The 26,350-nt window shown below is 39.1% G+C and overlaps 1 protein-coding gene across 1 annotated transcript in view; it reads right to left on the bottom strand.

Annotated features, from left to right (window-relative positions):
* LOC108043568 (chaoptin) overlaps positions 1-26,350 on the bottom strand; it is a 217,810-nt gene that overhangs the window by 126,425 nt on the left and 65,035 nt on the right. The window contains exon 5 of the mRNA XM_044461346.1: positions 3,638-3,676. The gene's annotated coding sequence lies outside the window, so the exon portion shown is untranslated. The remainder of the gene's footprint in view (positions 1-3,637; positions 3,677-26,350) is intronic.

The following is a 26,350-nucleotide window of genomic DNA, read 5'->3' as shown; positions in this document are numbered from 1 at the left end:
TTTCCCTTGATTTTTATTATATTTGTCTGAGTTTGTCCGGCCTGCTGAAACGCAATTCCCACTGACCCCACCGCATCGCACACTCACACACACTGTGTTTTGTGCTTTATGGCGAGAAATCAAGGCGTCACACGTGGCGTATGAGGAATGTGGTGGGTGGGGCACATTGCCCATACGCCGCGTGGCCTGCATTTAATCAGCTAAGCGAGAGTGGAAAGTAAAATGTTGCAGCTTTCGATTGTCGCCGCTGGCATGAATTTTCATTTAAACGATAATGGGAAATTCAATTTCCCATGTCCCCAAAAGCACTCCACATTTGCCGGCGATTCGCCACCGCAATTCGCACACAAAACGAGGTAATGGGCGTGGGTTGGCCACGCCAATGGAAATGCTAATTGGTAATCCATACCCCAACGAATCGAAATTCGAATGCGAACGTAAATGCGGATGCGAAAATGTTAAGGGAAATGCGAAGGGCGCACTCGTATTTTTTGTGATCCGGTTCGTTTATCGCTTTTGCTTTTCGATTGCTTGGCGATATCATATGCGAGCACTCAAAAGCATTCGAGTGGGCTCTAATGCAGTACAGTGGGGTAGGTAAGTATATCCCTGAGTAGAGTTAACTTCCTGTTTATTTGTTGACTTTAATCTATAAAGCATATTTCATGTCTATTGCTGAGTCTACATCAAGAAAAATACAAATACCAAAAAATTAGTATCCTTAAATTTTGGATAGCATTTTGAGAATGTGACAAAAAAAGAATATATTCTAATATTTATTTTAAACCCTTTTTTTAAGGGTTACAAAAATGTCAATATATAATATATAATTTTATATGATGTTCTTTAGTTTTAGTGCCTCAGTAAAGTTACCTTGCATTAAATAAAGTTAAACAAATGATTAAAGACTGAAGATCTATATATTCCCAAATATCAATTTAAGTATTTATATATGAAAGTATAATTTTATGGTCGAAAATATTATATTTACTATCAGGCCTTGCCAGAACTACTATGTTGCAGCGGTGTTACTATCCACCTAATTACAGATATGTATTAGCCACTGTTACTTTCCTTTTAGCTGACTTTCCCTCCTTCCAGTCGTATACTGTTTTTCACTGCTGCTAAGCAACCTACTGAATCATTCATTGGATCATCATTCATTTGCCCCGTTCTCATCCTCAGTTAATAGCAACTCCTGATAGAACGTATTGAATCAGAACTCGCTTACATGCTTGGATGCGCTGAAACACCTTTTAATTTAACGCCGACTTTTTATTATCATTGCGAGTGCTGGATTTATTAACTTGTGGTGTCCTTGGAAGGACCAAGGACCAAGGACCCAGCCCACCCCCGCAATTAGGGACGAAAAGGGGGGCGCTGCGGGGTGGCCAAGAAATTATCTATCAAAGCCCCGCAAATCTTAGTGGCTGTGGCCTTTCGTTTTCGGAACGGGCTCCATGAATTATTTATTTGTGCGGACATGAATTATTGTTATGAAGTTTATTGCAAACAAATTGCGTCCTGGGACAGTGGAAATCAATAGCAAATAAATAAAAGCGCCAACAGTTTTTGTGGCTTTCGCTGAAACAACAGAGGGTGGTTCGTTGGGTTTTCTGGCTGGCTTGGTTGGTTTGGGTGGTTTGGGTGGTTGGGTGGTTGGGGGGCTATAGGATGGTCAAGATACGGATACGGGCGTGTGTGGCATTGGCTTTGGCTCTGGCTCTGGCCGAGGAGAGTTATGTTTGAGCAGACAACAATGGCAGATGATATACCCGTGACCCCCCACGGCAGTTTGTGGGCAGAGCCATCAACAACATGCACAGGATATGGCTGAGCGCTGCGGGCGATTCATGAAATTTAATGAAGAAGGGCGGGGGGCAGGGGACAGGGGGCGGGGGGCGGTGCTCCGGCGGTTCGACGGCCCGGAGGACTTCGAGGTAACCACCAGATCCGCATTGCTGCCTCACTCGGGGCCCTACACGGCGGGAAAAAAGCAAATAATAAAAAATATTAAGATAAATCTCATCTCCACACACAGACAAATTTTTTAAAATAAAATAAAATCAAATTTCAAAATAAAATGTATTACAAATAATCACATGTGTTAATTTATATCATTGACCTTCTTTTATAATACAATTTTAAGTATCTTTTTAAGATTTTGAGTTTTTGAAAAGCTTAGAAACTTTGAAATTATTTTAAATGTTCCCAAATTACCACTTTATCTTAAGTGAAATAGTTAAAAGAATTACGCATCTGTGGTTGATATGTTTTTTTTCCCATTAACAGGAATTTTACTCACAAGAAACAAAGTTGCTAATAAATTTAAAATAATATTAACGAATATTAAAAAAACATACATTTTTTTCGCGCAGTACACCAACGATTGCAAAACAACGGATACGGATGAGATGTGTTTTTGAAGTTGGCTTTTTAATTAAAATAAATATTTAATTGAAATTGTAATTAGGAATTAGTTGCGGGCAATAAGTCAAAGCGATGTCGACGAAAACTGCGAAAAGGGCACGTATCCGCAGTCCGTTGTCCTTTGTATCCGAATGCGTATTCGCATTCGTATCTGTAACCGTATCCGAATCCGTATCTATATCTTTGTCTGAAGTCCTCTGTCTCGCCTTCGATGGCTGTGAAAAAGGCAGCGCATCAATTTCTGATTAAAAAGGATAAACACTGCAGGATGCTCCAGCGAACAGCTCCGGGAAAAACCAGAAAAGAGGGGAACACAAGCTCACCGTCTCGCAGATACAAGGACATTAAGGATATTAAAAGCAACCGCAACGCACCGAGGCCAATGGCAAGTGACAAGGGGGCGTGCCACCGCCCACCGCCGAAGGGGTGAGGGGGAGGGGGATGGCAACGTATTCGATTTCAATAACATTTAGTGGCAATTTCTTTTCGCCCGTTTGGCGCATTTAACGACAGCGGTATTAAGCCGAAGTCAAAGGATCCAAAGGAGTGGATCACGGGACAGCAGGAGGACTAATGTCGACCCATTAAATAGAGAGGTTTAGTCGGAGGTTTTTGGGGGCCAGCGGCAGTTTTCAATTACATCGCGAGCAGCCAAACAAAAATAAGTTTAAGATGTACCATTTTCGGTGCTGTATTGAGGGGAGCTCTAGATTTAAATGGGGAAAGAGTATCAAAAATCATTTAATTAAGTGCTGCGGTTTTGCTTTCAAAATGTTTGTAATCAAAATAATTTAAATCAAAAAATGTATATACCAATTGCTTATTTCCCTAAAATACACTTTTAATTTACAATAATTTGCTATACAAAAATTTAACAGAAATAAAAATATTAAATATTATTTTGGCACCATTTTGAAATGAATTTGTTCAAAGAACTAACATATTCATAGCTTAAGCTCGTTAGATTTATTCTTGAGAAACAATAGTTAATTGTAAAAAATAAAATATATATTAAAATATAAAATATCAAATATTTAAGCGTAGTAAATTTATTTTAAGAATAAAAATCGCCTATATCTTTAGTAGTAAAGAACAGCTATCCATTGGAACATAACCATACAGAGATTTAAGATAAATAAATTCTGATAGGTACAGTTCAGAATACTAATAATTATATTTTTTATATCCTTATATTTTCAGGACTTACCCATAAGAGAGTGCCAGGTGATTAAAGATGCCCGTTAACCTGCAAAGATGGAGCAAAACGAGAGCAAATCAATTTCCCAGCTGGCTTTCATTTTGGTTGAGCTAATGTTAATTCCTGCGCGCAAGTAGCGAAGAAATGCAAAGTGCAGATATTGCATGTTGAGCGCCAGGATAAGGAGACAGGATAACGCTGATGAATGCCTGCCAGCGCAAAAAAAGGAGCCGAGAACAGAAAACTGACAGACAGACTGACAGGTGGGCGTGGGAAAGTGAGAAAAGGGGGCGTGGCCCTGCCAGCAATTGCAGCTTCAACTGCATTTTAATGTATTTGCAGCAAGACAACTCAAAGTAACTGTATCGCTGAGCGGGGGGCGTGGCAATGGGCGGCGAACGGTGGGCGGGGCAGTGTTACAGTAACAACAGCAACATCAAGGTAATCTTAAGAATTTTCCCATTTTATTCAATTGCAAATGAGGGAAGAAAATGGCAATCAATAAATGTATCGATAGGAAACGATTGAATTCGAAATTTAGCACTGAACACGTATTAAAGGTAAAGGAAGGTGTTAATACTTAGCAGACCTACCTATTAATAAAACTAATTTTAAATTAATTGAAATACAAAAACTAAAAATTTGTCATGGTTCTTGCGAAACAACATTTTAAGAATATAAATAATGTATCAATAATATGTATTATAATAGCTTGCAAATTCTTGTGTTAATAATTAAAAAATTAATTAAGTGCAAATTATCAAATAATTTGTATATTGTTTTTACAAAAAAGTAAAATGAGCATATAAATATTAATACAAAATAAATTCGCTTTATGAACAATTTTTCAAAAATAAAATAAATAAATTTAAGCATTAAATTGTTCTATTCAGTATAGTTAATAGTGTGGAAGTAAATAGAGTTTAAAGGTATGAACGATACTTTTGTTTAAAGCAACAGAATTATCTTTATAAAAGAGGTATTAAAGGCCTTTTATGTGGCCCAATGAATTCTCAATTATTTAAGGATAACATATTTGTTAAGAGTTAATTGCTGCCATAGCATTTAACCCATGTATTTCACCGACATCCAGCGATAATAAAAGCACGATTATTACGATATACCATAAACCCCTTCTCCTTTTGCCGCCCTTTGTTCATTAAATTAGTTGCATTAAATGCAACCAATACATCCTGTTGTCGTTGTCGTCAGATTTCCGATTGCTGCAATCGGATGAACAGGCGGCGACAAGGGACCTTAAAAGGGGGCTGGGAAATGGGAAATGGGTGGGGAAAACGGAAAATGGGGGGGAAAACTGATTGGGTTAGATGGTGACATGCTAGCGGCGCTGGGCATAGATAAATCGTTGGTAAATTTTATATAATCTAATAAAAAATTGATGGCTTTCGAGTGCGACGCTGCGAGCTGGCAATAAATAGCAACAGACGGGCTGCCTCTGGTTTTAAGGATCACCCGATCCCGGTACCAGGTCCCCGCACTCCGCACCCCCCTCCCCGGTGGCAACCATATCCTTCCCTGTTATCCACTTTAAGCGATGCATGCGGAGCGATGCCAATCCGTTGAAAAGCGCTTGCCAATAAATGATGAGACATCGAAGACGGCGACGGCGACGGAGAGACAGGCGGAAAAGTCGGAAAAGCTGCCGGAAAATGGGGTTTTGGGGCAGCGCATTAGCTCTTTCCACCCATATTTTTTTTTTATGCAGCGCCGAGCTTAATGAAATGAGTTTGTCGAACTTATTGCTCACTGAGGCATGCAACATGCCATGCCTGCCTTTCTCCCTTTCAAGACTTCCACTTTTCTAGGATTGGATGATGCCGGCACTTATGCAGATACAATTTGCCCGAGGGCCCTTAATTTCTTGGGTACATTTTAAGTTGGCTAAGCAAGTTAGTTGCATCGATAAACGCCCGAGATTCCGGTGATTTAGCCAGCCAGAAGTCCTACAGCTACAAGGATTAAGAGCGAAGGTCCTTTTGCAGCAAATTGAGTGAAATGGGCCTAACTCTTGGGGGCGATGAATTTAATTTAACTGATTCGAAATACATGTTTTGAAATTAAGGAACTGTTGCTTAAGTTCTTAATTTAATTAAAAAATGTGCTTAATGGGACTGTGGGAACTGATATGCGCCCTTTGGAAAGGGGTTTCATAAACATTATGAAAAATGGACTCAACCACATTTAACCACACTCGTCTAAATGCCACTTTGAAATCGGATGTCTGTAAGAAAAGTGTAGGTTTTAGTCCACTTTTCTGCATAGCCGTTTTTCGAAAATTTGGAAATTAAAATTACGAAAAATGGACCCAAACATACAAATTGAGTTGAAAACACAGAGTTTTAGATATTTAAACAACAATCATTTAGATGTATGCCACTTTGAAATCGGATGTTTGGCAGATAAGTTATTTTCTGCACAGCCGTTTTTCGAAAATTTGGAAAGGGGTAACATCATTAAAATGACGAAAAATCGACCCAAAAAAAAAAAACTAAAGTGAAAACACAGATTTTTAGAGAATTAAACTACAATGACTTTGAGGTATGTCAATTTAAAATCGGATGTCTGTAAGAAAAGTTATGAGCTTAGAAGTGCTGACTTTAGGCACTTTTCTGCAAACCCATTTTTCGAAAATTTGGAAAGGGGTAACATCGTTAAAATTACGAAAAATGGACCCAAAAATACGAATTAAGTTGAAGACACAGAGTTTTAGACATTGAAACAACAATCATTTAGATGTATGCCACATTGAAATCGGATGTCTGGAAGATAAGTTATGGGCTTAGAAGTTTAGGTTTTAGGTCACTTTTCTGCAAAGCCGTTTTTGATAATTTTAAATCAAATAACAGAAAATCGATCCCTAAATAAATAATTTGAACTTACCATAGTTAAGAACTAAACATATTATTAAAGTCGAATATACATAGACATTTACCAGGAGGAAATGTTTTCTATTTGTTTGGAGTTCCGGGACGTCTTCTAATGCCGAGTAAGATGGACCATTTTCCCCCTTGCTCCTTCACTGCATATTATCTTAAATATAGTTTCCAACTCTCTGGGTGAATCAATCGATGAATGTGGCTCGATAGCAAGCTCGAATAACATTGACCCAAGTCCAACATCAACAGCAGCGCTCCTTGGCCAGATTGTGTATTGTATCCGCTGAAACAACAGACTTGGCCAAGTATCCTTCACCCTTTCGCCCTGTGGCCCTCCCTTTTCTCCTTTTGGCCATCTTGGTTATCGGTTATCGCACTTGCTGGGACGTGAATTTCGAGTAGTTTGCTGGCAAACTTGCAAGTCGCTGAGGGGCCAATAGTTTTACGAGTGGCCAACAATTAAGTGGGTCACCAGCCGCAGGTCGCGGCTCGTTGGCAAGTCAATCAGCCAATCAAGCAATCAGCCCATGACCCACTCAGTTAGTCAGTCTCTCAATCTGTCAGTTTCAGATGGGAAAACTCAAGGCAGAGAAAAAAATTCAAACAGAAAATATTGTCGACTGAGGGTGTGAAAACTTCGTCTAACAAATAAACACTATTTCCAAATATTTGACTTGACTTCTTTGGCATGTTTTCTTAGGGCGCAAAAAACACTTTCCTAACATTATTCAATGATAATTTAACGCCTTTAAATAAAACCAACCCATTCAATATTTATATCGGATTTAATTTAATAAAAAGTGGTGTGGGCTATAAACAAATCCTGTTTTGTAAACATTCCTTGTATTTAAATAATTTTTCAGTGTAGAAGCTGGAGAGTTGTTTCTCGCCAAAACTTTTGCTTTGTTATCTTGCGAACATTTCAAAAGTTACACAAACGGACCAGTGGACTTGGACCCACAAAACACAAAACACAAAAAGGGGGAATGCAAACAGTTTCAAATTACAGCCAAGTAACTTTCGTCTATTAACAAATTGGCACGCGTCGCGTTTTTGGCCAAAAGTCTTAGCCTTAAAGGCGTCCCCCGAAATCAGCTCAAAATGTTAGCCAAGAAAATATTTATTTATGACTAAAGTTGGCACCCCGGCTCCACAGCCTCTCATCACATGTGGGGGCAACGTTAATGTTTTTATTAGCGTGGAGCACGGAGTTCGGAAATCGCTGAAATGGGCGTGGAAGTGGGAAAGCGGGGAGGGAAAGTGGGGAAAACTGAGGGAGAAGTGAGGGAAATCGGCCGAAGGGGGAAGTGTGCTGAAAACTGTTGAAGACTTGGCAAACTTTATGCCGCCGCGTTTTATGCTCGACTACGACGACGACGACGACGACGATGATTATGACTAGGATGATAATGATGGTGATATGGCAATGGTGATGACTTCTCTGTCGATAATGATATAGACATGCATATGCACAGTTTGGGTCGGAAAAATAGGAGTGTCTGCTTATTAATACTATTTATAAAAAAGTACTGCGAAATATTATTTCTAGTTCAGCTATATTTCTTAGTACTGATGTTGTGACTAGAAATAAAAAATAGCTTGAGGTGATTTGTTATCTAAATATGTACTTTAAATATTATTATTAATTATTAATTATTATTATTATTAATATTATTATTAATAGTAATATTAATATAATATATCACTATTTTGTATGTACTTTAAAGTAAAGTACTAACAATGTAAAGTAAGTATAATTTAATAATTTGAAGTCTGACATATTTGGAGCTAATTGCCTGTCCGCGATCGTAGGTGTTTTTCTGGGGCGTGGCAGTTTGCCTGATTGCCCCCGTTCGATATTGACTTAAAAAACGAGGCATTCCGAGCATTTCTCCGCGAGTGTGTGTTTTTTAATGCCTCTGAAAGCGTTTGGCGCTGCCCGAAATGGGCAATCAAGCGAAATGGGCCGTCGCACACCACACACCGTACACCACACACTCCACACACACCACACATACCCGAAAAACACACCACACACAAATCAATGGCAAACTGTTTTGCAATGAGCTCTTTTTTGAAAAGGACGAACAGAAGACGCCAGTCAGATTTGAGCAGTCACTCAACGGCCGTTGACAGACATTGAGAATCTGGGCAGGATTCGGGGGACCATAAAAAGGAGCAGCCAGGACACATGCGATAATGCCTCCGGGACACTAAAAAGCCACTCAATCAGTTGGTTTTCCGAGTAAAAAAAATTAAATCAGAGTTCAGTGTAGTGCAATGGACTCTGATTTTTAAAGCTAACTGAATGAAACTTTTCCAAAAGTCTTCTTTCATGTGCAGATGGAGTATAAGTCAGAATCAAAAGATTATAATGGAACATTCGGAAAAACAAATGAATGAAATAAAAATAACTGAATGTTGTTTTCAAAAGATCACCTATATGTATCACATATATTTGGAAGAGAATCACCGAATCTCCTTTTTCCTTATAAGCAGTGTTTATTTAAAGATGCGAATCAGTCTTAAATTAGCACAGCAAGGGTAAATAGAATAACGCAAATATCATTCTACTGCCTAAATAAAAACTTCTTTTACATACAAAAATATACAATTATTCGCAGCATATGAATTTTCCAGGCCAGGGGCGATAAAAACAAATATGTGGTTCGATTTAAAACAAAATAAAACAAACCATATATGTATACAGTAGTTATACTGTTTTATGAAATGCTCTTCAGGCCATAAAAAAATAAAGAAGGGGATCCTTCATGTGCAGCTATCATGTTTTCGAAAATATAGAGTTTTTAATAAGTGATTAAGTTCAATATTTGGGCAGGCGAAAAAGGCCTATTCATTTTTTAACCATGTGCAGTTGAGTGACGGTATGCCCACATCGGTGAGCAATTCTCTTTTTAATTTCAATAAATTTAAAAATATTTTTACGCCCCGCGAAGCATGCGCATTGGACCGCTGCACTTTGCCCAAGTGCTGAGGCCAGGGGTCAGGGGTCACGGGTCAGGGGATTCGTGAAAAAACTGGGGAATAAAATAAAAGCACAAATAAAACAGAATAATAACAATAAGAGTTAAGCAAATTGCATGAGGCCGGCCTTTGACCCACTGCGAAAGTGAGATTTTAACGTGGATTCGATGGAGTTGATGGAGTTTGGACCTCGATGCTGAACACGGCAATAACTGAACGTCGAACCGGTGCTCAAATAAACGATTAATTTATTGACTTATCGTTAAATAATGAGCCAGCATTAACTCTCGTCGGAACGGATGACCTGGTGGAAATAAATCTATGATAGTGCTATTTAATTGACTAAAATCTTTGATTTATAAAATATAAATATACGAACTGGTTGCATCCGCTCTTTCACAAATTACTCCCTTTAAAGTACTAATTTGTTTTGTGTATTAGCCAATCTTTGGATATAGTGAATTATAATCTACTAAGTAGATATATTTGTTGAGTTCTGCGAGTGTACCACAATTAAAAGAACCAATAACTAATCACCTTTCCTCATTGAAATGTAGGACCCTCAGCATTCTGTGAATTTCAACTTTTTCTAAGTCCGCTCGAGGCATTTATCATAATGCGAATGAAATAGCTCTTAATTTGACTGCATTACCTTCTCCAAAACATCCGTCTAGTTCCTCGAAATTCCTCATTTTTGCGGCCTGATGGACAGTTTTGTAATTCGGCAAGCTGTCAGTTGCAGGGGAAACTTTTCGTGGGGCGATGTCAGAGAAAACAAAATCATTTATACGGAAATCATAACAGCGGAGCCAACTCACACCCGCAGTTCCACTTCACAATATTGGATGTGAATATATCGTATAACTGCTGGAACACATGGAGATCATTGTCGCCGCATTCGATGGAAATGCATTTCGGGCTTATTACGAATGCCCGATGGCCAATGCAAATGTCAAATGCGAATTTCTGAATGCCAAACCGCATGGCGAATGCAAATTCGAGTGCCGCAGTCCAGACACAAAACTAAAAACTTGATTGTCGTCTGCCATTTGCATAAAATGCGATGCACCAAGGCATTGTCAATCAGTTTGTTAGGCAGTCAGTTGGTCAGTCAGTCAGTCGGTCATTCAGTCTGTTATTCAGTTGGTCATTCAGTTGGTCATTCAGTCGGTCATTCAGTTGGTCATTCAGTCGGTCATTTAGTCAATCTTTCAGTCGGTCATTCAGTCGGCCATCGAGTCTGCCATTTGGCCACCGACTGCAGTTATCCTGCGTTTGTTGATCTATTGACAATCGCCTCTGGTCTCTGGTCAATTCCATCCGATGTCTATATCGAGTGCGTTGCCATCGCATTACACACACAGTCGGAGTTGGGGGCATATATCAATCTGTTGGACGCACAACACACACAATCAATGTCTGTAAATCAACGGCAGTGGTTTTGGAACAAAAATGGGAACGATTTGATGGTACTCAAGAATTCTAGAGTCCCTCTTGTTTATTATAGAGTAAATTCAAATAGACTTGCAAAGCATAACAAATATTTAGAGCAATTCTATGTTTGTCTAAAAGAACGAATAATTATTACCAAGTAATAAACTACCAAGAAAAACAATTGATCTGCAATATGTAATTAAAAATAATAGTATAATACAACCTGTTTGAAATTTCAAAACAGTTATTTGAAAAATTTTACAAAAACATAAATAAATATAAATCATACCAAGGATTCCTACCTAACTAAAATCCAGCCATATCATTTCGCAACCCGTCTGATCTACCCCTTTAAACCAACTCACTGGGCGATGTGTTATGCCAAAAATACCGAATAAAGAAAATCAAATAGAAAGGAAGTCTGTTGCCATTGCCACGCCCCCGCAGCCCACTTTCGCCCTTGTTTTTCCGGGGAAAAAAAGGGGGGTTGGGATTTAAGGGGGAGTGGCGAAGAGGCAAAAAGTCAAATGGATTGAATATTGAGTTTATGATGTTGTCGCTGGCAATTTTCGTTGGCTTTAAGCGGTTTGGCATTGGATGGCTGGCTAAGCTATTGTGTTGGTTGCGTATACGCAATATGGCCAGCGTATACGCAATATGTGCGTCGGTATGTGTGAGGCGGCTCAAAGTGTTTGTGTATGTGTTTTGTCGATTATATGCTTCACAGAGCTGCCAACACACGCAGCTCTATACGCTTCACTGGCTGAAACGCGTTTTCCTCTTGTTTTTGTTCTTGTCCTCGTCACTGTACGTGTGTGCGTGTGTGTGTGTGCCCTGGTTGTGTGTGAGTGTGTGTGTGCTTGTGTGCCATGGAGTCATGCAGTAAATTGAATTTTGCCCACAACAACGACATTAGCCATCTCAGAGGCTAAGGGCGCCCAGCAAAAATAAATAAAGAGCGAGCCTGCCACGAAATTGTTCTGATTTTTTCTGATGTGGAACTTTGGCTTTTGTTTTTTAATTTTTTTCTTTTTTTTTTGTATTTGGGTTTTGTGTTGTATTGTGTAAAAAGGGGTGGTTCTGCGGCCTTGCGCCCATCCAGATTCTCATCTCGGTCTGGGCTTTATCGCCAGGCATAATTTGATATGCCAACGCGCGCCCTGCATTAGCATATGAATGATGTCTGGGCTCCTTGAGATCCGACTTTCGGGCTGATTTCCTTTTGTTCAGGCAGTCGTAAGTAATTATTGTCGTGAAGTTGAACTTAGGCAAATATCAAGGGCAAATATCGGTATTTTTGGGGTACAATTAAAGGGTTCAAATGTATGCCATAAGATGCATTTTGGCTTTTAGGGAACATGAAAAACTAGCGTCTAGCACATAAATATAGGTAATTCATAACAGGACATCGAGGATTAGGTAAAAATCTATTTTACCAAACATTCTACTTTTTGTTGTTGTTATAGGTGTAAAAAAAAACCATATTTTACTTACTTTTTTATTTATAAATATATGTATCATATGCCAATATAATACCTGGTACCCTCACAGCATTGAAACCTTGAAATAGACTGATTTTGAATTTCCACAATAAACATATTCAGTTAATAGTTTTCAAATAAGAAATATATATTTCATAAAAAAAAATCTTATCGATTTACATTATTAATTGGTTCACAAAGAGGCTGTCAACACAACAGATTTACTGGAATTGATGATAAATTCAATTTTTCCATCATCTGTTTGAGTGTTTCTCATTTTCTTTGCCCGCATTTGTCACACAATCTGACAACTTTTGGGCAAACTACTTTTGCGCTTTTCACTTTCCAACAGCTTCGACTATTGCCACGGCCACGCCCCCATTTTACCCCGCCCTCCCACCCCCTTCAACGCCCATCGCTTAGGTAATTTGAGTCAAACTTTATGCGAAAGTTGCAAATTTGCACCGCAATTTGTGCAAACTTTTTCAGCTGAGCATTGAAATGACATCATCATCAGAAGCAGCTCTCTTCAATCGAAGGGGAGTGCAAATCAATGGAGGGAAAATGGGGAAAGCGACAGGAAAATAGGTGGAAAATATGGGGTACAGGAAGGGAAACTGGGTGGGAAAATCGAGAGGAAAACTGAGGGAAGAAGCAGCCTGCATCAACAAAAATCAATTTGCACTCCTCAAAAAGTGTTGCCAAGTGGCGCATTTAAAACTAACTTGAATGACAATTATGCCAGCTACACTGTCCCACGCCCATTTTTTGCCCACTGGACTGATTTGCATTTGCATTCGCATTTCCTCCATTTTCCCCACTTTTCCCATTTTCCCAACAATTTGCCCGCAACTTTTGGGCCAAGTTTGCCACCGCATTTCACAGTCCGTTTGCCGTTTGTTATTTTTATTGTTGCTGCTGATTTGATTTAAATCATTTTTATTATTCCTGAGCAGCCTGTGGGCTTTTGAAAGGGTTTCCAGCCCGTTTTACCCCCAATAAAATGAAATGAACCGAAGTGAAGTGAAGTGAAACTTAATGTTTGGTCAACTTTGACCCCAAACATTTTAAGTGACTCAAGTCCTCGAGTGTTTGTTTAGCCATTAATTTGTGCTTATCCGTAGACTTATGTGACTGTTAATTGGGTTTTAAGCTGCAGATAAAGGATGTATACACATATATTTCTTCCATTTACTTGGGGCCAATTTAGTTGAAGAGCAATTTATTGCCTATCGACATTCGTCTTTACAAATAAATCAGTGGCAAATGGTTGTCAAATGTATCGGTAATGTTTATTTATAAGCTTACAATCTTTAAATCATTTTATTATTGTTTAGAATGAGTATTTTTGGTAATGGAAATTTCAATATTGGATATCTCTGCATACTTAAAGCAATCCATCTATATTCAAGGACCAAGTGAGTTACAACTATGGCAAGCATTTGAGTTTCCAACCAATGCGAATCCCTTCATCCAACTGATTTCCACATTATTATTGGCGTACAAGAGGCCTGGCAAGCAACCTGATTTACTCGCTTGGTAAATTCGCAGAAATCAAGGCAATTGATGGCAATCTTGTCTCGCTTTGATGGCCCGAATGGCAGCGCCAAAACTTTCTGCGGGCAACTCAGAATCTGTTTAGACTCACTGTCATTTGAGCGACGGCCCATATCCGTTGGCAATTCAAGACGGCAAACGAGCACACAAGCGGGCTCCCATATGGACATTTCTATATTTGGTTTGAGTGTAGAGTGTGGAGTGGGGAGTGTGGAGTATGGAATATGGATGCTTCTCTGCTGTGTCATTGAATCCCATTTAAAGAGTTCATTTTCCATTCGTAACGCGTTCGGAATGGGGCGAAAAGCGCTGGCAAATGCGTTCTGTTTTGGTTTTTCATTTGACTTTTACCACAACACTCGAACACACAGCCATTTGCATATGTGCACGAGTGGCCGAGTGACTGGAATCCTGAATCCTGAATCCTGAATCCCGAATCCCTCTTCCTCGTCCCTTTTCCTGAATCCTTGTCTGCTGAATTACGCGCTTTAAAAACAATTTTGTCGATTCCCCGCGTGTTGTTGTGTGTTTTAGGTTTTTTAATATTTTATTGCGCATATCAAATTCGCATTCGAGCGGAAATCCCTAAACAGGGCCAAAACCCCTCCCCCGCCACCCGGAGATCGACCAAACCACATAAGAGCCTTGCACTGGCAGAAAATTCGACTAAGAATGCTATTTTTTATTTATTTGTTATATATAATAATAATTATAATAATAAAGTTCTTAAAATAGCAGGTTAAGGCATCTTAAACCAAGTACTTGAAAGCCTTAAAAATTATTCTATATAAGATTTAAAATATGTAGTATCATTTATTATTTTCCCAAATGGCGCCTAAAGGCGTACTTCTTTTCGTGTTAAAAAAAAACAGATTAGATAATTTAATTATTTTGGCAGTATTATTATTATTCCTTTATTATTATTATTTTAAGATAAATATTAATGGATTTGATAATTTAAGAAAAGATAGTTAGTTGCAAAATAATAATACAGCGGAACTATATACTGAATTAAGCTGCAAGCTTAACTCGATTTATATTGTTATCGCACAAGGATTCTATCGATAATATCGATTAGTTTTCAGGAAGTTATCAAACTATCGGACACTTTGCTGCTGCGGCAAAATCAGCATCCTATTCGTCTATAGAAAATTAAGTTTGGTCCGTTGAATCGGAAAATCGATAAAGTTAATCGACAAAGTAATACTTTAGAAGCGTAAAGTATTTTCCTTTTTTTCCGTGTGCTAAATGTCGGAGGGCCCAGAGACAGACAGACAGATGCACGTGCTTCTGTCACTCGCTTGTTGGCTGCGATGTTGTCTGGCCATGTTTATGAATACATTTGGCCCAAAGAATGGGTGGCCTTCGGGGGGGTGGCGCTGGGTGGTGGGGCGATACGTACGGGGGGGCGGGGACTGAGTCGATGGATGGTTGTTGGGGTGACTGCGTCTGGTTACCTTGAGAGGTTTGCGCCTTTTTGTGGCCTCCGGCGCTTACTGAAATCAGCACGCAAAGTTATATTTTATTGATTCTAAACCGACTGCGATGGATGGATGGGTGTATGTTTTGCCCGGCCAGCACTCACACATCGGTGCCTTCCACATGTGCGAATACATATACCATATGCAGTATCTGTGCGCCTCGTTGTGCAAAATACCATCATGCTGATGTTAAAGTGCGCACGTGACGCCCCGGAATCGGGTAGAGGGACTTCGAGGGTCCAAAGCATACCCAGACCAAGTGGTGCAATCAGTTTTCCCAGTCCGCTGGCTTTTAAATTTGTTTTCCCGGCTATATGGACTCCATTTTTCGCTCAAATTCAACGCCTCTACTTGTTGGTACGCTTTTTTGCTCTATCAACTTCGTCTGGATATCGTCAGCCTTTTAATTTTCGGCAAGAGCCCGATATCCTGCACGATTTCACAGTGCAAAAATGCCATAAGTTCTATCAAATGATTCGTATTTCACAAGTCGGTTTCAAATGATAAAAAACCTTTCATGGGCTCATATTATCGGGTATTGTATCAAACGAATAAAAAATTTGTCGGTGTGCTGAATTTTAAACTATTTATGGGGTTTAAGGTATGGACATTTCTTAATGCTATATATTTATATTTTTCTGATTTACTGGCTTAAAATTGGAAATATACTTATTTCTTTCATAAGTTGAAACCAAACTAAATCTGTTTCAATGTTTATCGCACATTGTCGCATTTCCGCGCAGTGCTCATGAAAATTGTGCATCCTGGAAAAGCGGCTGAGGACATAAGCCTTTCCATATGTTGGGTGACAGAGGAAATTGTTGCGGTCGAGATGGGAAAATGGGAAAAGCGGCATCAGAGCGGAATGGAGCATCAGCAGGACTGGCACTGGCGATTGACAGTTTAATAGTTTTCCCAGTCAATATTATGCTATTTCATGATGCAGCCGCCTTTCGCACAAATTGTGCATGCTGGCCGAGAATTTTCCCGGCCCTTTTTGGCCATTGGCCCCAATTTTCTTGTGCACCTGGCGGAGAATCCCTTTTTTTTAGTACCGCCAACTGGCAAGGCTCATTTGGCTCTTCGCAAGTTGATTGCATATGCAATTTTCGGCAATGCTTTTTCGGCCAAAGTCCTGGCCAATGCCAAGGTGTGTTTGTGCGCCCGTAAAATATGCAGATTTTATGCCCGAAATATAATTTTTGCTGCATTAGCGGCTGCCGCTGGTCGGCTGGCAACGCTGCGTATGCGCGATATTCGATTAAAGTCCCCAATTTAACTGTGCCAAAAACATAAAAAGTAAGGCCGCAAAGATAGAATTTATTTTGTTTGGTTGCCAGAATTTAGCCGGGGATTAAAGTCTATGGCAAAAAGTATCGGTTGGACTAATACATGCGGAATTTTGCGTTGAATTAGCGAATAGGTTTTGGAGATTTTGTGGAATTTAGAAAAATGCATCAATGAATGCCAAATAATTTACAATAGGGCTGTTTGAAAGGGCAGTTTGAAAAAATGATGCACAAATTGGTTTTTTAAACCTTTTAAACTTTCTCTGGAGATATAAAATGATAGTTTATTTTTTAGCGAAGGGGTTATGTTGAATTAAAAAACTTCAACCACTGCGTTTTCCTTTTGAAAGTATATTTTTAAAACAAAGTTGAATAAATTTTGGTAAAGAATATTTCATCACGAAAATAACTTAAGTGTAGTTAAACCTCAAGTTACATATTTATTTCCCCAAAATTTTTACAAGACTCATTAATTTAGGTTATCGAATGACTGCTTCTTTTCCCGGAAAATCACCCTACACACTTTGGCGTTAAGCTCTCCATTCAGTAAATTTGAAAATTTGTTGAACTTCCCTTTCTGACTAGCAACCAAAAACATCTGGAATCGTAAGCAAATGCATGAATCAGTGCAAAGACAGGACGCAAAACCAACGAGGCTTACCCTCGACTCTAACACACGGTATACACTGAAACAAAATTACAGGTAAGCCAAATTTTACACATACTGCGCAGTTTCTTAAGAAATAACACGCCATAGAGTCACAGTATATATAAATGTAAATTTATTTACTAGGTATACAGATAAGTGATTAAGAAAATTGAATACTTGTTAAAACGAATAACTTAAGCTAGTAGCTATTAGATATTCAATTCTAACCTTTGAATTGAATAATTGCTTTTAAAAATACAAAGAATTTCTGTAAGGATCCAAATAAAATATAATTTTTACACCCACATGTATTTTTATGTACTCCAATATGCTATATTTTAAAGATTATTTTAGAAAAAAGTCTAAGGATTGTAAAAAAAAAACATTTACCAAATTGTAGGGACCTTACAAAATATTTTGAATTTTTGTTGTGGCTGATAAATTTACTTAAACAAATACACACATAGTGATATTGTCGATTTAAGTTCACATTTTTTCGCTCGGTGTAATCAGTCTCGGTTTCTGTTCGTTGCTCCGTGCTTAACATAAATTGAAACAGTGGCCGGGCAATGTTAACCGCCCCTCCCCTCGTTTTGCCCCCTTCTTTTCCTCCCCCCTCACAACCCCCCAAAAAGCCCCATCGATAACTGGATTTGCAGCAAACAAATCGGTATGCTAGCCCATTTTCCACCCTCCGCTCGCCGCTTTCCGATCTCTCGGCTCCATTCCATCTAACTTATGACACTGGCGCGTGTGTTTTTCGGCAACTTCATTATCGATTGCTGATCCATGGGATTAGATGGACGCAGGAAGACAATGGTCTCTCCGTCTTTCCAAACACCCTACCCCCCTCCCCCCCCCAATTTGCCGGTCGCCCCTGAAACATTCACATCCGTTGCGGCGCACAAATTTGTCCACAAATTAACACAAAGCGTGCGGAGTGGACCCCCCGTTTTCCATTTCCCAGCGCCCATTTGCCAACTCCCATGGCCCATCGCCCGTAGTCCATAGTCCATCGTCCATCGCCCCGAATGAACAGTTCCATGGAGCACCTAAATTGTACCAGTTAGCATTTAGACACCCCCTCACCCCTCCACACTTTCTCCATGGGAGGCACCACCCACCACCCACCGCCACCGCCCATGAGAGTGACCAGTTTGGTAGGCACTCGCACATTTGCTGGTAACATTTATCGCCGGATTTCCACTGTCATGCCGAAATGTTCAACAAAACACACACAGCGGCACTCACACACACGAGCAGGCAGGCACTGAAAAAAAATGTGTATTTAATATTTATTGGTAGCAACTGGCTTAGTTGCCTTTCCGTTTAATCTACTCGTGTACTCATAATTAGGTACACATTTATTTTTAATACTACAAACCCATTTAGTTGCATGCTTTTGGTTTTTCATATTTATAAATACCGTTTGGGATTCCAAGCAATTTTCAAAACACAAAACGGCACTGCTTTAAAATTAATCTAAACATAGGAGTTGTAGATTTTGGTGAGCTAAAATCAAATAGGATATTGCTAGGTTGTTTAAAAATTTAAATATTTTACATTAGGTTTCGTCGGATTTATTATTTTTTCCGCCTTTGTGTATTCTTTAATAAATAAAAAAAAAAGGTAAAAACCTTTAAAATATTTACTAACGTTTACCATTTTTTTGAGTGTATTTAAAGGGCCGAAAGGCTGTGGGCAGCGCTTGTTTTGCGGCTCGTCGTTTTGTCTCGTATGTTGAATAGAAATAAATTTGCGACTTAAGTCCTAGCGCGCATTAATTCGGCCTAATGTCGTGTAGTCGCATCCGACCAGCCTGGCCCCGCCCCCTCCTCCCCCCTCGCCTGAGACCCCCCTGCGAAGGCAGCCCCCTCCGCCCATGGTTACACTGTTTTCGGACTAACATTTTATTTATGACCAAACACACACATGCGAGAAGGTCCTTTGTCGTTTCGACCGCAGTCAGTGGCATAAGCTAAATGGTGAGGGGGTTGTGGGGAAAGGGGGAGGTGGGACGGGGGACGGGGAGGGGCAGGGGCAGGACCAACAAATCTCTCGCTCCAATACCAATGCATTGCCTGGACCGGTCAACAAAGCCGATTTATGGATTGTCCTGCCAGCGTGCGTGTGTGTGAGTTTTGTTTTTGCGGACCACTCGAATGCGTGACGTGCGTGCGTTGGGGCTATTTAATTATTTGTAAACAATTTTTGATATCTGATTTTATGCGCACACAGTCACTGCCAGCTTGTTCGGCTGTCATAACTTTGAGGGGCTTACCGCGAAAAATACAGCCATTTAGTTAATTTGGAATGGAATAATACGCCTAATACTCTAAACAATGGCATACATAATCTGCTGATTCTAGAACGATTTGGATTTAAAAAAAATAAATATAGAAATTAGTAAAAGAAGTATAAAAGTTTTCAAGGATATATTTTACTGTAAGCAGTATAACTGATTTGTTAACTGGTCGTCTTTGGCTTAAAATGTAATCCCAAACACGACTTTATGCCAGACACTGTAGTTTTAAAATATCTAAAGCCCCTACTTAATTTTACTCAATTTGTTCTGTATAAAGAGGAAACTGCAATAAGGGTAAAATCAAATATCTTAGCAATTTTCCTTTTGTTTATTTTGTCAAGGTTACGGAGAATAATTTTGGGATGACAAACAAGCAATGAGCCTAAAATGGTATAAATAGAATAGCTTCATTTTAAGTGAGTTGCCTACAGACGAATTTCTATTTAATCGTTAATTATAAATGCTTTTGTTGACATTTCTGTTTTGCCAAAGTAATTAAGAGTTTCTCAGAGAGATATTAACACTTATGCCTGGTTTAAAATATTGTAATTAAAGCTACAAACATGTACACAGGTATATTCAATTGGAATAACCTTCGTTTTCAAATAGGCTGGTTGTTTCTGGCTTGTAAAGTACCCCAATTAAAAATCAACTTGACAGAGTTTAAATACAAATTTTCGGGTACATTAGTTGGGACAGCCGGGGCTTCGGATTTTCGTGTTGACTTAACTTTCAATTCATTAGGCCCCCCGCTCGACAGGGTGACAACTTTTGCAATGACCGAAAACAAAGGCCAAATACAATCAGCTGTAAACAAAAGCCATGGATTCAGTGGCGAAGGGGATTTTTCCATCCGCGGGGCAAGACAAATTAGTTGCAAGTTGCAAGTTGCAAGTGGGGCTGTTTCTCGGTAGCTTGCGGCAAAGTTTTCAAACTCAACCCCCACCACTCTTTATCGGTTCTGTGGGCTTTGTTTAAAGTTCTGTGCAAATGTGAAATAGAATTGGACAAGCAGCCGAGCGCCACTTGGCTACCGAAAAAGTTTTCCCTTGCACTTTCATTACTTTTCTCCTTAAGAAAAGCTGAAAAAAAGTAAAATAAAAATAGCATCCACTTTGGCAATGCGCGAATTAGCCAAATAATAAATAAGTGCACGACAAAAGTGGCTAAGAAATTTCGAACAACAATGAAATTACTCGGCTGCTCTTTTGAGAGACTTTTTGCCTAATGCTTGGCAAGTTTTCGCCCCTTTTTCCCCATTTCCCATTTTCCGACCACACATCGAGGACAAACTTTACTTTGTATTCGAGTGTGTGTGTGTTTGCCAGTTGATGATTCTTGAATTTCATTTCAGTTTTCCCCCTTACATATTTTTTTTTATGGGTTTTTGTTTGTCGCCTGAAAAACTTTCAGACCCCAAAGTCCTCACCTTTGACCCCCCCGAAATGTAGTCATCATGTCGAGCTGACCAAATTGTCGGAGTCTCTAATTATTTTGGTTGACATTGCGTTAGTTTCCTTTGTCGTTGATAAGAAAGTTGCCCGAATGTGGAGTGCGCCAGTTCACTTTTATTGCCACAGATAGCCGCAAGTTTCCGTTGGCCATTAACTGCAACTTTGGCCCAACTTTGAATATTGCTCATACGTCCTGTGGTGCGAAAAGACCATCCCATCATCAGGTCGGCATTTAAATGCAACTTTCGCAAGGGATGCACACACTTGCAACTTGGGAAAACGTCTGGAGGACGACGCAGAATCGAAAAAAGGACATCCCCAAAAGGTTCTTAATGAATGTTTCATGAACTTCCCAAGGAAGCGAGAACAGCGAAAAAAATAGTATATATATTATATGTTAGCTCTGCTTGAGTTGCTACATATCATTTTGTTAAGAAAAAAAAACTTAAATATGTGACAACTAAAAAATATATAAGTATAAGAATATATAAAAAGTATAATAAATATTAAAAGATTTCAATATATTTTTTTAATAACCACTATTATTTCTAGAAGTTCAAAACACAGTGAATCTATATTAAGAAACCCGTATAAATTTAATCTGTTTAAATAAAATAAATAAAATAAGCTGGCTATATTTTCCCGCCGTGCAGCAGATCCCCGCCTAAGTGCAGCACTAACTTCATTTGCACGCGGCAACGCGTCGTATGCGTAGTGCTGGCTCTAAGGACTCGCAGTCCCGCGTCTAAACAAACAGCAGGGAAATTCGCTGGAATGGGGGATTGGGCTCGGGCTGGGAGGGTTATGAATGCGACTTTGACTGCGATGCGTTTAGTTGAGCGGAAGTCGAGTGCTTCGGCAATTTGTAGCAAACTCTTGATGCAGCTGCAGTCCTTTTGTTTGGCAGGATCGAGCGGAGCTCAGTGCGAGCTGAAGGGATATGTGGTAAATGAATGAATTAGGAAGCCAAGTCCCGGATAAGCTTAAGTGTGTGGCATGCTCAAGGCGAGGGTTCGGGACTCGAGTTCCATTCGCCAAGTATTTGGCTTGGCTTGGCTCGGCTTATGCGTTTGAGCAAAACTTCCCGCATTTCGGAAATTATTTGAAAGCGATTCGGGACAAGGAGGCAGCGGAAGGGCTTGCGAAGCTTAGGTGATATTTTCGTTAGTCTCTTCTTCTATTTTCCTTTTATTTTAAGGTTATTCTTACCTAAACATTCTATGTCGTTTTAAAAATGGTTCTTATATTTCAATAGCTTACAAGAGTTCGTTTCATAAAAAGAACGCTAATTAAGAACGTAATTAAGCCTTGTTGGCTGCCAATATTATGCACACTTAAAACTATGGTTTTATCATCATTTTTTTGAAAGAGGTACAGTTTTATAAAAAATTGATGACCAATAAGCTGACAATTAATGATTTTACTGACCGTTTTGGTCACAGATATAGAAATTCAATGCCGAAAAGCCAATTACACAATTGTTTTCTTTTTTTTCTTGGTGTAATCATATTAAACAATTTTGCGTATTTAATAGCAATAATTGAACATGATTCACAGAAATATGTCTTGTGTTTATTGTATTTATAAATGGCTGCGTAAAATGGAATGCAGCAGCATTCCATTTCGTGTAGCCATTTTTCTTAATTTGTTTCACAATATGAATTCGGAATTCTTGGAGCATTTTACTCATTACTTTCATTTCATGTCGAGTTCTTCAATCATTTCATTATTCCGTTTGCACATTCTGTAAATATTCATTGCATTCGAGGAAGCTTTTCCGTCCGCTTTTCGCCGAAGGAAAAGTACTCAATGGTGCCATGTTTTCAATTTTTTTCTTCGCTTTTTGCTTTGTGGGGTTACTTTAACGTGTTTTGCTTTTGTTTTCGGCTTCATTACATTGAAGTTTTGTTTTGCCCTGCCATTGCCTTCGGTTGGTTTTTATTGTCTGCGTTTTTTTGCTTTAAGTATTTTTCTGTTGTTTTTGCTTGTTTGTGGAAATTAAGCTTTGAAAAATGACTGCACACACAGAGTCACACACAGTGCAACTTCTGCACACATAAGTATTTGGAAAATTACTTTCATTTGTGTGTGCTTCGTTTGGGTTGTTATTGTCGAAGGAGTAGCCTGGCAACTGGTTTAGGTCCTGCCGATCCTTACCCCATGCTCCTCCGTTGCCTTCCTGTTTTTGTGGCTTTCGGAGAAAGCATTTTCATTTATATTTAGTTCTTCTCTCGCCGCTTTCCTTTTGGCCATTATCAAAGTCCCCTTCCCTTCAGCATTTGTAAATTGCAAAAATGAAATTAAGTTCACACTTTGTCATGTGGGGACATTTACGGTTTTTAATTGTTTGTGCGCTGTGTTGAGCACTTGAGTTGGAGTGCTGGCGAAATGGGAAAATGGGAAAAGTGCGGGCAATGGGGGAAATGTTGCCTACTTTTCGGGGTTAAAATGAGTAATGAAAGCCCTCCGTCCTGTGTACATTAATAATTTCGTTAAACATTTGCCCATGTGTGTGTGCCTTTCTAATTAGAAATTATTCTTGGCATTAAATGAGGGACCCTTTCGTCCTGGAGCCCACTTTAACTTGAACTTCCCGGGTCCTTCCTTCCTTGATGTCCTTCAACATTTGTAAGTCGAACAGCTGCACCTGCCATTCAGTATTCCGATGGCCATCTTCTGACAATCGCATTTCGTTTTTCTCCCTGTTTAATTTATGATTCTCCCACGGTTTCCGACTTTTAAATAAAATTTCACGGTTTTATTTATAGCGTTTTCCTTCCATTTTTCTTGCTATAGTTGCTCAAAAAAACTATGTATCTATATAAAATAAACTTACTTTATGATAGTAAACACTCATTACAAAACTAAATATGTTTTCTGAAATTACTGAATTTTAATAGAAATAAAGACCCATTATTAGGTTTGTAGGAATGTATTCTTAACACGTAAATATTTAATAACCCATTTATCCCAGCCTTTTATCTCTTTTGTATTTATTTTATTAAGCAATTCCCCAAAGCCAACTTATTTAGTCGGCTCAATCATGTGTAATTTTCGGTTGTCTGTGTTTTATCTGTTAGAGAGTTTTCAGGCCGGTCTGTGAACTTTCCGGGTTTCCCTTTTTTGCCCCTTTATTCCTTGTGGGTTTCTTTTTCTTATACTTTTTCTGTGTTGTCTGGCTCATCAAGTTGTAATCTCATTTGAGAAGGAAACCAATTTTGCAACCGATTTACATTCGCTTGCGCTTTTCGGCGATGGCATCGGGGAATATGCGGTGTGTTTAAGGAGTCTGCTCGCTTATCTGACGCCTCTGACATAATATATGGCGCAGTTCTTATGTTGTGTTGCATGCACCGAAAAAAATGAAGACCAGAAGTTCACAATATATTCCATGACTGGAACTACATTCCAAACTAAATGGTAGTGATTAATTGAAAAGCAGTCATGTGTTTCATCGAAGTAAATTATGCTTCCTTTTTCTATTTATTGTACTATTGAACTTCAGAATCTATCAATTTAAAGAGCGTCGAGTAAGTATATTAAAATTTAAATAGTTTCAAATCGCATATGAACTATATTTGAGTAGAAAAGATTCAAATAAAATAACAGACTACAAAAAATCTTCAAAAATGGAAAGGCGTTAAAAAAATACGTCAAAATAAAATGTTTTCCCTCCAAAGGAATTAAAAAACTAAGAATACATATTTTATGCTATATATCCTAAAGCTTGTTAAACATTACATTTAACACCTTCTTTAATAATTTTACATCCATTTCAGATCTAGCGTTTCTCCACCTTGACAATTATTTTTTTCAGTGCACACATATAGGGTCGAGCCTTACCTTACTTCTGGCCAAGTCCAGGACGATCCCCTTCCGCTCCCATCTGGCAGCAATTACACTCGCCCTAGCACCCGGCCTGATGACTTGGCTTTGCTTTCAATTCGGTTGCACTTGCCAAGAACCCCAAAAACCCCAAAAAACCCCCGAAGAAAAATGGAAAACAAAAAAGCCAAGCCGGCTGACAAATGGAAAATGAAAAACCAAACCAAACCAAACCAAACCAAAGGAAAGCAAACCAAAAATGTTTTGATATTTGTTTTTGGCCCCGAGACTGTTTTGGCATCGGTGGATGCGGTCAGAGATTAGTTTGAGATTACAGAGCCCGCAAAACACTAACCATAAAAATCGGAGAGTAATAAAATAGAAAATAATTAGTGAGGACGACAAAGAAGAAGCTCCTGGCAATTTCCTTGATGTCAAATGGACCGGAAATTGATAAGGACACATCAATTTGTAGCCATGTTTCGGATGGCTGAGGCTCGCTAGCCATAAGCTGCCGAAAAAGGACGAAGGATCCCCGGGGATTTGTGCTGTTAAGTGTGGCCGCAGCGAAATTTAATTGCATAGTGAAATGAATTATGAATTGATGAAATTTCGCTTTTCGACCAGTAATTGGAACGCTCCTCCATTCGATGGCCATTAAGTGCCCCCGACATGGCCTACAACAGCTGTTGCTACATCGCTCAACATGGCTTTCCACACCCATTTCCCCCGCCTCGATTTCCCCCCGCTTTTCCTTCTGCAAATATTTGAATTTAGAGGCTGGGAGATGTTCGGCCAACATCGGAGCAATCGTTGCCACTTCTCAGCCTGTTGCTTGCCGCACCCAACAAATAATACTCGGAGCTCACCCCCCCCACCTCCATTCAATTCTTAACCCACTGGCGCCCAGCCGCCTTTGTGGCCGTCTAACAATGCCGGGAAATGATTAATTTATTGAAATTTACGCTTATTGCCGTTCTCACAAAATTTTTATTTATGCCCTTTTATTTGGACAAGCGGTGCCGATAATTTGTCAAAAAGTCGTAAATTATAATAATACAAAAAGCCAAGAATCAGACACAAAAGTTTAAGCTGAGACGAGGAAAAGGAGAAAAGGTGGTGGGTTTTCCTTAACTTAGTGTTGCTATACCCTTAAATTTAACCTAAAACAAATTTTATAAAATTGAACATTCATTTTGGAAATTGATTTCAATATATTATATTTACATTTACAATACTGAATTTATGCTGGCAGAAAATAGTAGCCAATAAATACTAATTCCTTAAGCCTTTCGGCAGGGTATTACACTGAGGAAACCACAGAAAGAATATTTGTGTGTGTGTCTAAGATTAAAGAAAGAGAGG

This window comes from Drosophila rhopaloa, unplaced genomic scaffold, assembly GCF_018152115.1.
Source record: "Drosophila rhopaloa isolate 14029-0021.01 unplaced genomic scaffold, ASM1815211v1 contig_3, whole genome shotgun sequence".
NCBI lineage: Eukaryota > Metazoa > Arthropoda > Insecta > Diptera > Drosophilidae > Drosophila > Drosophila rhopaloa.
Note: the sequence above shows the minus strand (reverse complement) of the source record. Positions and strands in the feature narration are given on the sequence as shown.